The sequence below is a fragment of the Mustelus asterias genome, chromosome 18 (genome assembly GCF_964213995.1).
Source record: "Mustelus asterias chromosome 18, sMusAst1.hap1.1, whole genome shotgun sequence".
In the NCBI taxonomy this organism is placed as follows: domain Eukaryota; kingdom Metazoa; phylum Chordata; class Chondrichthyes; order Carcharhiniformes; family Triakidae; genus Mustelus; species Mustelus asterias.
In genome coordinates, this window is record NC_135818.1 from 72,514,216 (window position 1) to 72,529,121 (window position 14,906).

Sequence of the window (14,906 nt, forward strand, 5' to 3'; positions counted from 1 at the left end):
CATTCCACACCCCAACCACTCTCTGCGTAAAGAACCTACCTCTGATATCCGTCCTGTATCTCCCACCACGAACCCTATAGTTATGCCCCCTTGTAATAGCTCCATCCACCCGAGGAAATAGTCTTTGAACGTTCACTCTATCTATCCCCTTCATCATTTTATACACCTCTATCAAGTCTCCCCTCAGCCGCCTCCGCTCCAGAGAGAATAGCCCTAGCTCCCTCAACCTTTCCTCATATGACCTACCCTCCAAACCAGGCAGCATCCTGGTAAATCTCCTCTGCACTCCTTCCAGCGCTTCCACATCCTTCCTATAGTGAGGTGACCAGAACTGCACACAATATTCCAAATGTGGTCTCACCAAGGTCCTGTACAGTTGCAGCATAACCCCACGGCTCTTAAACTCCAACCCCCTGTTAATAAAGGCTAACACACTACAGGCCTTCTTCACAGCTCTATCCACTTGAGTGGCAACCTTTAGAGATCTGTGGATATGGACCCCAAGATCTCTCTGTTCCTCCACAGTCTTCAGAACCCTACCTTTGACCCTGTAATCCACATTTAAATTTGTCCTACCAAAATGAATCACCTCACATTTATCAGGGTTAAACTCCATTTGCCATTTTTCAGCCCAGCTTTGCATCCTATCTATGTCTCTTTGCAGCCTACAACAGCCCTCCACCTCATCCACTACTCCACCAATCTTGGTGTCATCAGCAAATTTACTGATCCACCCTTCAGCCCCCTCCTCTAAGTCATTAATAAAAATCACAAAGAGCAGAGGACCAAGCACTGATCCCTGCGGCACACCGCTAGCAACCTGCCTCCAATCCGAAAATTTTCCATCGACCACCACCCTCTGTCTTCGGTCAGACAGCCAGTTGCCTATCCAATCGGCCAACTTTCCCTCTATCCCACACCTCCTCACTTTCATCATAAGCCGACCATGGGGGACCTTATCAAACGCCTTACTAAAATCCATGTATATGACATCAACTGCCCTACCTTCATCAACACACTTAGTTACCTCCTCAAAAAATTCTATCAAATTTGTGAGGCACGACTTGCCCTTCACGAATCCGTGCTGACTATCTCGGATTAATCCGCATCTTTCTAAATGGTCGTAAATCCCATCCCTAAGGACCCTTTCCATCAATTTACCAACCACCGAAGTAAGACTAACCGGTCTATAATTACCAGGGTCATTTCTATTCCCTTTCTTAAACAGAGGAACAACATTCGCCATTCTCCAGTCCTCTGGCACCATCCCCGTGGACAGCGAGGACCCAAAGATCAACGCCAAAGGCTCTGCAATCTCATCCCTTGCCTCCCAAAGAATCCTAGGATACATTTCATCAGGCCCAGGGGACTTATCGACCTTCAGTTTATTCAAAACTGCCAAGACATCCTCCCTCCGAACATCTATTTCCTCCAGCCTATTAGCCTGTAACACCTTCTCTTCCTCAAAAACATGGCCCCTCTCCTTGGTGAACACTGAAGAAAAGTATTCATTCATCACCTCGCCTATCTCTACTGACTCCATACACAAGTTCCCACTACTGTCCTTGACCGGCCCTAACCTCACCCTGGTCATTCTTTTATTCCTCACATAAGAGTAAAAAGCCTTGGGGTTTTCCTTGATCCGACCCGCCAAGGACTTCTCATGTCCCCTCCTAGCTCTCCTAAGCCCCTTTTTCAGCTCATTCCTTGCTAACTTGTAACCCTTAATCGAGCCATCTGAACCTTGTTTCCTCATCCCTACATAAGCTTCCCTCTTCCTTTTCACAAGACATTCCACCTCTTTTGTGAACCATGGTTCCCTCACTCGGCCATTTCCTCCCTGCCTGACAGGAACATACCTATCAAGGACATCCAGTATTTGTTCCTTGAAAAAATTCCACTTTTCATTAGTTCCTTTCTCTGACAGTTTCTGTTCCCAACTTATGCCCCCTAATTCTTGCCTAATCGCATCATAATTACCCCTCCCCCAATTGTAAACCTTGCCCTGCCGTACGGCCCTATCCCTCTCCATTGCAATAACAAAAGACACCGAATTGTGGTCACTATCTCCAAATTGCTCTCCCACAACCAAATCTAACACTTGGCCCGGTTCATTTCCCAGTACCAAATCCAATGTGGCCTCACCTCTTGTCGGCCCATCCACATATTGTGTCAGGAAACCCTCCCGCACACACTGCACAAAAACTGCCCCATCCAAACTATTTGACCTACAAAGGTTCCAATCAATATTTGGAAAGTTAAAGTCCCCCATGACAACTACCCTGTGACCCCCACACATATCCATAATCTGCTTAGCAATTTCTTCCTCCACATCTCTATTACTATTTGGGGGCCTATAGTAAACTCCTAGCAACGTGACCGCTCCTTTCCTATTTCTAACTTCAGCCCATATTACCTCAGTGTGCAGATCCCCCACGAAGTGCCTTTCCGCAGCCGTTAAACTATCCTTGATTAACAATGCCACTCCTCCACCTCTTTTACCAGCTTCCCTACACTTAGTGAAACATCTATACCCCGGAACGTCCAACAACCATTCCTGTCCTTGTTCTACCCACGTCTCCGTAATGGCCACAACATCGTAGTCCCAAGTACCAATCCACGCCCCAAGTTCATCTACCTTGTTCCGGATGCTCCTTGCATTGAAGTAGACACACTTCAACCCACCTTCCTGTCTACCAGTACCCACCCTTGACCCTGATACCTTCCCCAATGCCTCACCACCCTCACTGACTTCTGGACTACAACTCCCTTTCCCACTCCCCTGACAAATTAGTTTAAACCCCCCTGAAGAGCCGTAACAAATTTCCCTCCGAGGATATTGGTGCCCCTCTGGTTCAGGTGCACCCCGTCCTGTTTGTACAGGTCCCACCTTCCCCAGAACGTGTTCCAATTATCCACGTATCTGAAACCCTCCCTCCTACACCATCCCTGCAACCACATATTTAACTGCACTCTCTCCCTGTTCCTCAACTCGCTATCACGTGGTACCGGCAACGTACCAGAGATGACCACATGTTTCGTCTTGGCTCTCAGCTTCCAGCCCAGCTCCAGAAATTCCTGCTTTAAATCCCCGTCCCTTCTCTTACCACTTCTTGCCTTCAAACAACCACGCAACCTCAAACAGACCATTGTCCGCAGCAAACTACCCAGCCTTCAGGAGAACGGTGACCACGACACCACACAACCCTGCCACAGCAACCTCTGCAAGACGTGCCGGATCATCGACACGGATGCCATCATCTCACGTGAGAGCACCATCTACCAGGTACACGGTACCTACTCTTGCAACTCGACCAACGTTGTCTACCTGATACGCTGCAGGAAAGGATGTCCCGAGGCATGGTACATTGGGGAAACCATGCAGACGCTACGACAACGGATGAATGAACACCGCTCGACAATCACCAGGCAAGACTGTTCTCTTCCTGTGGGGAAGCACTTCAGCAGTCACGGGCAATCAGCCTTGGATCTTCAGGTAAGCGTTCTCCAAGGCGGCCTTCATGACACATGACAGCGCAGAGTCGCTGAGCAGAAACTGATAGCCAAGTTCCGCACACATGAGGACGGCCTAAACCGGGATGTTGGATTTATGTCACATTATCAGTAACCCCCACAGCTTGCCCCTGGTCTTGCAGAATCTCACTAGCTGTTCTGTCTGGAGACAATACACATCTCTTTAACCTGTGTTGAATGCTCCCTCCACCCCCATTGTCTGTACATTTAAGACCTGGCTGGCTGTAGAGATTTGCATTCTAATTAGTATTCTGTAACTTGATTTCTGTGTCTGTGCACTGTTTGAGAGCACATTTCCACTCCATCTGACGAAGGAGCAGTGCTCCGAAAGCTTATGGTATTTGCTACCAAATAAATCTGTTGGACTTTAACCTGGTGTTGTGAGACTTCTTACTGTGTTTACCCCAGTCCAACGCCGGCATCTCCACATCCTGACTCTCTCTGACAGAGTATCTTACCCAGGCCCTTTCCCCATCCTATCCCCATAACCCCACATATTTACCATGGCTAATCCCCTTAACCTACACATCTTGGGACACTAAGGGAAAATGTAGCATGGCTAATCCACCTAACCAGCACATCTTTCGACTGTGGGAGGAAACCGGGGAACCCAAAGGAAACCCACGCAGACACGGGGAGAACTCCACACGGACAGTCACCCAAGGCTTGAATTGAACCTGGGTCCCTGGCACTGTGAGGCAGCAGTGCGAACCATTGTGCCACTATTATAGAACATAGAACAGAGAACAGTACAGCACAGTACAGGCCCTTCGGCCCTTGATGTTGTGCTGAGCTTTGTCCGAAACCAAGATCAAGCTATCCCACTCCCTATCATTTTGGTGTGCTCCATGTGTCTATCCAACAACCGTTTGAAAGTTCCTAAAGTGTCTGACTCCACTATCACAGCAGGCAGTCCATTCCACACCCCAACCACTCTCTGAGTAAAGAACCTACCTCGGACATCCCTCCTATATCTCCCACCATGAACCTTATAATTATGCCCCCTAGTAACAGCTACATCCACCCGAGGAAATAGTCTCTGAACGTCCACTCTATCTATCCCCCTCATCATCTTATAAACCTCTATTAAATCGCCTCTCATCCTCCTCCGCTCTAAAAAGAAAAGCCCTAGCTCCCTCAACCTTTCCTCATAAGACCTACCCTCCAAACCAGGCTGCATTCTGGTAAATCTCCTTTGCACTCTTTCCAATGCTTCCACGTCCATGTGAGGTGACCAGAACTGCACACAATATTCCAAATGTAGTCTCACCAAAGTCCTGTACAGTTGTAGCATAACCCCATGGCTCTTAAACTCAAACCCCCTGTTAATAAACACTAACAAACTATAGGCCTTCTTCACGGCTCTATCCACTTGAGTGGCAACCTTCAGAGATCTGTGGATATGAACCCCAAGATCTCTCTGTTCCTCCACATTCCTCAGAACCCTGCCATTGACCCTGTAATCCGCATTTAAATTTGTCCTCCCAAAACGAATCACCTCTCACTTATCAAGGTTAAACTCCACCTGCCATTTTTCGGCCCAGCTCTGCATCCTATCAATGTCTCTTTGCAGCCTACAACAGCCCTCCACCTCATCCACTACTCCACCAATCTTGGTGTCATAAGCAAATTTACTGACCTACCCTTCAGCCCCCTCCTCCAAGTCATTGATAAAAATCACAAATAGCAGAGGACCCAGCACTGATCTTTGTGGTACACCGCTGGTAACTGGTCTCCAGTCTGAAAATTTTCCATCCACCACCACCCTCTGTCTTCTATGAGATAGCCAGTTACTTATCCAATTTCCCCCTATCCCACACCTCCTTACTTTCTTCATGAGCCGACCATGGGGAACCTTATCAAACGCCTTACTAAAATCCATGTATACGGCATCAACTGCTCTACCTTCATCTGCACACTTAGTTACCTCCTCAAAGAATTCAATCAAATTTGTGAGGCAAGACTTACCCTTCACGAATCCGTGTTGACTATCCTGGATTAGGCCGCATCTTTCCAAATGGTCATAAAGCCTATCCCTCAGGACCTTTTCCATTAACTTACCAACCACCGAAGTAAGACTAACTGGCCTATAATTGCCAGGGTCATTCCTATTTCCTTTCTTGAACAGAGGAACAACATTCGCCACTCTTCAGTCCTCTGGCACTATCGCCGTGGACAGTGAGGACCCAAAGATCAAAGCCAAAGGCTCTGCAATCTCATCCCTTGCCTCCCAAAGAATCTTAGGATATATCCCATCTGGCCCAGGGGACTCATTGACCCTCAGGTTTTCCAAAATTGCTAATACATCTTCCCTCAGAACATCTACCTCCTCCAGCCAATCAGCCTGTATCTCACACTCATCCTCACAAACATGGCCCTTCTCCTTGGTGAACACTGAAGAAAAGTATTCATTCATCGCCTCTCCTGTCTCTTCTGACTCCATGCACAAGTTCCCACTACTGTCCTTGATCGGCCCTAACCTCACCCTGGTCATCCTTTTATTTCTCACATAAGAGTAAAAAGCCTTGGGGTTTTCCTTGATCCGATATTGTTATATTGTCATATTGTTGAGCTCTTTGAGTGTTGTTGGAGCTGCACTCAACCTGACAAATGAAAAGTATTCCATCACATTCCTGACTTGTACTTTGTAAATGGCGGATGAGGTTTGGGGAGCCAGGAGGTGAGTTAATCACTACAGAGTTCCCAGCTGTTCCCTGTTGTTGTCAACAAAGTATCTATAGTGTTTAACCTACACATCCTGTGACATTAAGGGGCAATTTAGCATGGCCAATCCACCTAACCTGCTCATCTTTGGAGTGTGGGAGGAAACCAGAGCACCTGGAGGAAACCCATGCAGACATGGTGAGAATGTGCAACTCTGCACAGACAGTGATCCAAGCTGGGAATCGAACCCTGGTCCCTGGAGCTGTGAGACAGCACTGCTAACCACTGTGCCACCGTGCCACCCAAAACCCCTTTTTCACCCACTCCTTGCAACTGTGGGTGCCAAAATCTCAATTAAACATTGATCAGCATAGGACAGCAAAGGTATGGTATATTTATATTCAATATATGTGAAAAGCACGTAGTGGGATTATCAAACTAGAACAGTGCGTATGTTAAAAGAAATTGAAAAGTCATTAATATTGACCAGTTTACCAAATAATTCAGCTGACTCATTCAAATGCAATGATAGGAAGGTAAAATAAAATGATTTTTTTTAACCTGCAGGCCACGTGTCCCAAACTTTGGAAAATCCAGCAGCTGAATTGATCATCAATGGCTGAATGTTGGAAGTCAATACTTTTCGGCACTGCTTATGGGCCAAGAGCAATTGGAGTGCTTCTCCCAGAATTCCCATGTGAACCCAGTGCAACTGGCTTCCCTTGTCCACAGGGGCGCTGGAAAATCCCACCCAATCTGTGCCCAACCTCAAATCCAACCTGCATCAAAACAGCTTTACCATGATCTCTTCCCCATTCCTGCAGTCTCCATCCCTCCAGAATTTTCCTCCCTTCCTATTCTCACTCTCTGTCTCTCCCTTGTTCCCTCCTCTCTGCATCTTGGTGCTGATCTTGTGCTACAGGCCTTCCTGTCAGACAGACAGATAGATCAGCTAACAGAGTTGCATTCATATAGCACCATTCACAATCACCAGCCACCTCAAACAACTTTATAACCACAATGTGCAACGAAGTGTAGTTAACGTAATCTCCCAAACTGGTTGGTTGCCAGCTGGGAAACATGAGATCAAAACTTCAATTGAAGATTTGGGAAGCATAACTTTGCGTTATTCACATCTGCAGGTCTTCCAGTCCTACATAGAAACATAGAAACCCGACAGTGCAGAAGGAGGCCATTCGGCACCGACAACAATTACATCCAGACCCTGTCCCCGTTACCCTGCTAATCCCCCTGACACCTGCCTGCAGATATTGAAAGATAAATTCTGGCAATATTCAAGTTATGATGTGGAGATGCCGGCGTTGGACTGGGGTAAACACAGTAAGAAGTCTCACAACACCAGGTTAAAGTCCAACAGGTTTATTTGGTAGCAAAAGCCACACAAGCTTTCGAGGCTCTAAGCCCCTTCTTCAGGTGAGTGGGAATTCTGTTCACAAACAGAGCTTATAAAGACACAGACTCAATTTACATGAATAATGGTTGGAATGCAAATACTTACAACTAATCAAGTCTTTAAGAGACAAAACAATGTGAGTGGAGAGAGCATCAAGACAGGCTAAAAAGATGTGTATTGTCTCCAGACAAGACAGCCAGTGAAACTCTGCAGGTCCACGCAACTGTGGGAGTTACAAATAGTGTGACATGAACCCAATATCCTGGTTGAGGCCGTCCTCATGTGTGCGGAACTTGGCTATCAGTTTCTGCTCAGCGACTCTGCGCTGTCTCTGATATCGGCCTCTGATATTCGGGTAAGCGTTCTCCAAGGCGGCCTTCGCGACACACGACAGCGCAGAGTCGCTGAGCAGAAACTGATAGCCAAGTTCCGCACACACGAGGACGGCCTCAACCGGGATATTGGGTTCATGTCACACTATTTGTAACTCCCACAGTTGCGTGGACCTGCAGAGTTTCACTGGCTGTCTTGTCTGGAGACAATACACATCTTTTTAGCCTGTCTTGATGCTCTCTCCACTCACATTGTTTCGTCTCTTAAAGACTTGATTAGTTGTAAGTATTTGCATTCCAACCATTATTCATGTAAATTGAGTCTGTGTCTTTATAAGCTCTTTTTGTGGACAGAATTCCCACTCACCTGAAGAAGGGGCTAAGAGCTCCGAAAGCTTGTGTGGCTTTTGCTACCAAATAAACCTGTTGGACTTTAACCTGGTGTTGTTAAACTTCTTACAATATTCAAGTTACACATCTTTATCAGAAATGCCTAAATTACTGACCAACATCATGGGAGCCCTTCCTCATCTCTGTCAAAATCTGAACCAAAAACCAGTTAAGTTTGACTTTCCGATTTTTGAATTTTGACACCTCTCATCACCCTTCCCACCCCCCCCCCCCCCAGCCCTGCACCAAAACCCCATCCATGTTCTCTACCACTTGGTTTATAGGTATATTAGTTTCTGAAGTTGATGTGCCATAAAAGCTTTGGAGTAATCTTAGTAACTTCACACAGAATAAATTTCCGTTGTTCCATATTTTCTTGCGGATCCGTTTCAATTAATTTTGAGTCTCTGTATTGCTGGAGCATTGTGGGATATGCTCGAAAATTTGCAGGAGAAACCTATCAGGAATTTCATCCCTTTGTATAGCATTCAAGACAGATGAAAGGATAACAGAGAGCTTGTGTAACAATGGTTATTTGCATCTTGTAAAATACATCTGCGATGTTCAATGTGAGACATTGTCATGATAAGACTTAGCTTAGAGACTCATAGGGTGGGATTCTACCAGCTCGCTCGGGTGAGTCTTGTAAAATCCCACCTGAGGCCAATGGAGAATTCTGTTCTGCGAGCCGCGCCCGCCCCAGTTTCGGGATGGGCAAGGTGGTAAAATTCCGGCCATAGTACAACTTAGAGAGGTTTCATCGATAAGTAAATGGATATGTGACTTTTATATTAGGAACAACATGGTTCCTCAGTGAACAGACAATGGTATACCAATACTCTTAATTGTTAATGTGTACTAGAATGTGATATGCATCTTGGCTGTGTACATAAAAGACTCTTAGGTCATTCATTCAAAACAAAAACAGAAGTTTGTCCTGAACAAATCAGAGGTTTTTCTCTCAGTTACTGCACCTGAGATATCAGACCAAATGTACCTTTGAGTAAAATAAATTCTTAATGATATTTGACCTAGATTGTCATTCCGCTAGTTTTAGCTTATGCCAGATTCTGATACCATGCTGCAAAATCACCTCATCTGCTTTAGGGCTTTAGTCGTAACCTCAGCAAGGTGGTCAAAGCAGAAAGCTCATGCATTCTACGCAACAGCTCCATTTCATTATGACTAGCATTACTTCTAAACTTTATTGATTCCTTTGGAGCCTTCACTCTTTTTTAAACAGATTTTTTTGTGATACTGAAGAGCCATTTGGCACCATTCATGTTGCCTTTGCTCCATGCGCCCAGTTTGGAGACAGCTGTGCGCCATTAACCATTAACCGAGCTGGGCAGAATGATAATAGTCGGTTAATGTCCAGCAGGTTTATTTGGAACCACGAGCTTTTGGAGCACTGCTCTTTCATCAGGTGAGTGCTCACCTGATGAAGGAGCAGTGCTTTGAAAGCTCGTGATTCCAAATAAACCTGTTGGACTTTAACCTGGTGTTGTGAGACTTCTTACTGTGCCCACCCCAGTCCAACACCGGCATCTCCACATTGTACATAATGATGCAAGTGGTAACTGGGAAACAGAAATGGAAAAAGCACCATGAGTGATTGCTGAAGGAGGTTTATTTTCAGCAAATGGCACAATTTTCATCCATTTGGCTGTGAATTCTAAATTGTGTTATCGCGATGTGCATCAGGAACCGGATTGAGGCTATTCAGTGCCACTGGATGATCCTTAACTCTCTCTGAAGAGGAAGTTTAGGGCTGCATTCAAACTCATGTCTCACTCATGAATGGTCAATGAATTTCATTGAATTTCCAGCACCGTAACGGGCCATTCTGTCCAATCGGTTTATACCAGTGATAATATTTCCACACGAACACCCTCCCACCCTACTTCATCCAACATATCTGCATCAAACCTATCCACGTGGACAGCACGGTGGCACAGTGGTTAGCACTGATGCCTCACAGCTCCAGGGACCTGGGTTCGACTCCGGTCTTGGTTGACTGTGTGGAGTTTTCATGTTCTCCCAGTGCCTGCGTGGGGTTCCTCAGGAGGCTCTGGTTTCCTCCCACAGTCCCACGATGTGCAGATTTGGGGAATTGGCAGGGTAAATGCATTAGGTTAAGGGGATAAAGTGGGGATAAGATGCTCTGTCGAAGTCGTTGTAGACTCGATGGGCCGAATGGCCTCCTTCTGCACTGTAGGGATTCTGCGATTATATTCTTCTGTTCCTTTCTCCTTCATATATAAATCTAATTTTCTTTAATGGCATCCATAATATTCATCTCAACTACTCCTTGTGAGAGCAAGTTCCAACCTATCTACAACCTGCGTGCCTGCACATTTTCCATATAGAGTTAGACTGTTCATATGAAAACTATTTACACAACTGTAACATGAGGGTAGATAAATGGAGCTTTACATTACGGGATTCTCCATCATGAATATGAGGATGGTAATCATTGGGTATAAGTCGTCCATTTATCATTTTTAGAAAATCCTACAGGAACTTGGCAACGTCTGAGTCTAAATTTGCAAATCTACACTCCCAAAACATCAAGCATTCGACCCCAGGCCAATTTTTGTTCTGTGTGGGATCCTTACCAAAGTTCCAAGCTGCATAGTCTGCAATTCCAGCAGTTTGTGACCAGGCCCTTTGGTTTCTGGTGACTGAATGAGTGAATGTTTCCTTCCTATTGTGTGGAGTTAGGAGAGATATTGGTCAGTGGACAGAGTCGACTGACTTCCCTCGCAAGCAGCCTCCTGGACTGACAACCTCTGCAGGCGGGGGGACCCGCAGTGGAGGGAGCTTGTCGTCAGGCGCCACGCTGACTTCGGAAGTCGAGACACCGGAGGTCCCACTCACAACCCCCCGTTACATACCAGAAAGGTCAACTTGGCTTTCCCTTTCAGTCGCTGACAGACGTGCTGTGCATTCTTTGCGTTTTCTGTTTTGACTCCTGATTATTTTCTCAACTACAGGATGCCTACTGTCATTATCAAAGACCTTGTTAAATTCATGCCAACTTCAAAAGGAATATTTCAACAGAAAACTTACCCGCCCCAACCAGTGGAAAGAGGGAATTATATGGAAGCTCACCCATTGTGTCACAGGCTTTTCAAAATAAGGTGTTAATCAATGCCATAGCTTCAGGGGAAATAGCACTGATGTTGCAAGTAATTCATTAAAATTTGGAAACTTCATTAATTCCCAAGAAAGCAGTGACAAATTTCTCTTTGTCAAGTTGTCAACCACTTCCCTACAGGACAATACTTAATGATTTACTTGATTACACAAGAGCATTGAGGATGTCACATTATTATATCACAGGCATGAGAGAAAACTTGGAATGTTTCCCTCAGGAACAAAGGCACAATTAAGAGGCCCTTCTGTTGTCCTGTTAACTGATTGAAATCTAACTTGTTTGGATTTTGGGCTCGGAATTTTCTTGTCAAAGGATAGTTTATTGTTCAACCCTCATCACAAAGTAAGCAATTGTCCTTTGCGGTGTCCACTGAGATCAGGTTGGCCTTGAGTTTATGCATCCTGTCTGCAAGTGATGTGTGAATGAGTCTGCCATGCTGCTATAATCCAACAGCCTCATAATGCAAGCTCCACACTCCAAACACTATGAAAAATGGTTGGAGCGTTAGGTGTATGTAGAAGCTACCAGGTTGCAACAACTGGCGACGAGGGAATAACTACAATGAGGGTTTGTTCACAGTTTAGGCCTATATTCTCTGGAATTTAGAAGAATTGAGGGGAGATCAAATTGAGGTATACAAGATGATAAAGGTATGGATAAAATAGATGTGGAGCAGATGCTTCCTCTTTGGTTCATTCTAGGACGAGAGGTCTTAGGATGAGGTAGCAAATTTAAAACAGAATTGAGGAGAAACTACTTCTCCCAAAGGGTTGTGAATCTGTGAAATTTGCTACCTGAAAGTGCGGTGGATGCTGGGCCAGTGAGTAAATTTAAGGAGGAGTTAGACCAGTGCCGGATTTAGACTTGGTGAGGCACGAAGCTATATAAAGCTTGGAGGCCCCTTGTTAAAAAGTTACACCAAAAGGTCTCACAAAGGGGCAGACCAAAACAGGACCTTGGGTCGCCACAAAAATATTGAAAACATAATTACGCCTTTTAATTATTTAATAGCAAGGTATTTAAAGTGAAAAATGCAAATTATTTTCAAATGAGTGCATTTACTGATAACCGAGGAGTTCATCCTCGGTTAAGACACCCCATTGACCTACATCATTGAGTTGCGTGAATTTTGTTGTTTCAACTGTGGATGTCGGCTCTGCAATGCTCACATTTGCATCATTTCCAGTGTTTTCCTCAGCTGAGATTCCAGACTCTGTTGTCTCAGCAGCAGAGGCATTAGGTTGTGGTTGTTTTGGACTTTGCTGATCACCTTGGGTTTGTGGATCCTTATCTATTTCTGAAGTAAAGTAACTGTCAACTTTTGGTAAGTTTTTGAGTTGCTCTTCAAGCTGGTGCTTTTTTTTTCTTTTCTGGTATCCGCTCTTAAATGTTCTCTTCATTGTAAACCTTCTGAAATTTTGTGAGGACCCTGCGGATTGTGAGGCCCTAAGCTGTAGCTTGTTTAGTTTATGCCTAAATCCAGCACTGAGTTAGACAGATTTTTAATTGGTAGTGGGTTGAAGGGTTTGTGGTGGACCTCAGTTGTGCCTTTGTCCTATATGGACCACCGTTGTGTGTGTTTGTCATACCTGGACACATCCCCTTCCAGTTTGGTTCCTCCCCTCAGCACCTAGTATAAAGGTGGCTGTCTCCTCCCCCTTGTTCAGTCCAGGTCGGTTAATTGTTGGGATCTGCTCCTGATTCTGTTGTGAATAAAAGCCTACACTTATATTGGCATATCGATAGTCTTTCGCCTTATTGATAGTGCATCAGGGTTATAGGGAGAAGGCAGGAAAATGGGAATGAGGAGCATATTAGCCATGATCGAATGGCGGAGCGGACTCGATGAACCGAAAGGCCTAATTCTGCTCCCATATCTTATGAACTTATGTGACATTGATCACTGGTTTATAGAACCAGTAACATTGCCTTGTGGAATTGCAAAGTCAGTCTGCTGTTTTACCTTCTAACTAGCGACATCGTAAACAAGGAGCCCTGGCCCAGGTTGGACACCTAGCCCCATCTATACTGTTTCTACTGGAAATTCTGTACCATCACCTTCAAGACTGATTCATCTATACATGCCTGCCACATCATGTGAAGTCAATACCAATCGTAAAGTGAATTATCCAGCACTGGTTCTCAGCTCACAAACCTGCATGAGCGAATACCTCATCAGACTTTGATTCTGGACTCTGGAACATGGGAAACAATGGCTGGAATTTTCCAACTGTTTACACCCCGCAAGCAAGGACAGAGAATTTGGCACTCAGACAACTCTTTGTTCACTGCAGCGGGACCAGAGAATCCCAACAGTGTGAATGGCCGGAAAGTTGCACGCTATACAGACAAAACATACCGTTCATAGAGAAGGAAATGAGAGAGTGCAGAATGTAGTGTTATAGTCATAGCTAGGGAGTAGAGAAAGATCAACTTAATGCAAGGTAAGCTCATTCAAAAGTCTGACAGCAGCAGTGAAGAAGCTGTTCTTGAGTCGGTTGGTACGTGACCTCAGACTTCTGTATCTTTTTCCTGAAGGAAGAAGGTGGAAGAGAGAATGCCCGGGGTGCGTGGGGTTCTTAATTATGCTGCCTGCTTTGCCGAGGCAGTGGGAAGTGTAGACAAAGTCAATGGGTGGGAGGCTGGTTTGCGTGATGGATTGGACTACATTCATGACCTTTTGTAATTCCTTGCGGTCTTGGGCAGAGCAGGAGCCATACCAAGCTGTGATACAACCAGAAAGAATGCTTTCTATGGTGCATCTGTAAAAGTTGGTGAGAGTCGTAGCTGACATGCTAAGTTTCCTTAATCTTCTGAGAAAGTTGGTGGGCTTTCTTAACTATAGTGTCAGCACGGGGGGACCAGGACAGGTTGTTGGTGATCTGGATACCTAAAACTTTGAAGCTCTCGACCCTTTCTGCTTCGTCCCCATTGATGTAGACAGGGGCATGTTCTCCTTTATGCTCCCTGAAGTCAATGACAATCTCCTTCATTTTATTGACATTGAGGGAGAGATTATTATCATCGCACCAGTTCACCAGATTCTCTATCTCATTCCTGAACTCTGCCTTGTCATTGTTTGAGATCCGACTCATAATGGTGGTGTCGTCAGCAAACTTGAAAATCGAATTGGTGGGGAATTTGGCCAGGAAAAGGAGCATGATGTGGCATAGGTTAGGATGGATGTGGCATGAGGAGCATATGTATGTTGGTAGATGGATGGTGGGGGTGTGGGGAAGGCGGGGGGGGCGTCTGAGAAGAGATGACGAGTAAGACCTATTTTTTCATTTCATTCTTTTTTTAAATTTAATTCAACACAGTGCTGAAGCACAGAGGCAGGCCTTCCACCCAGCTAGCCAGCCAGCCTCTGCACCCGACAACCTCTGCACTCATTCCAGTAGCAGCAGGTCCA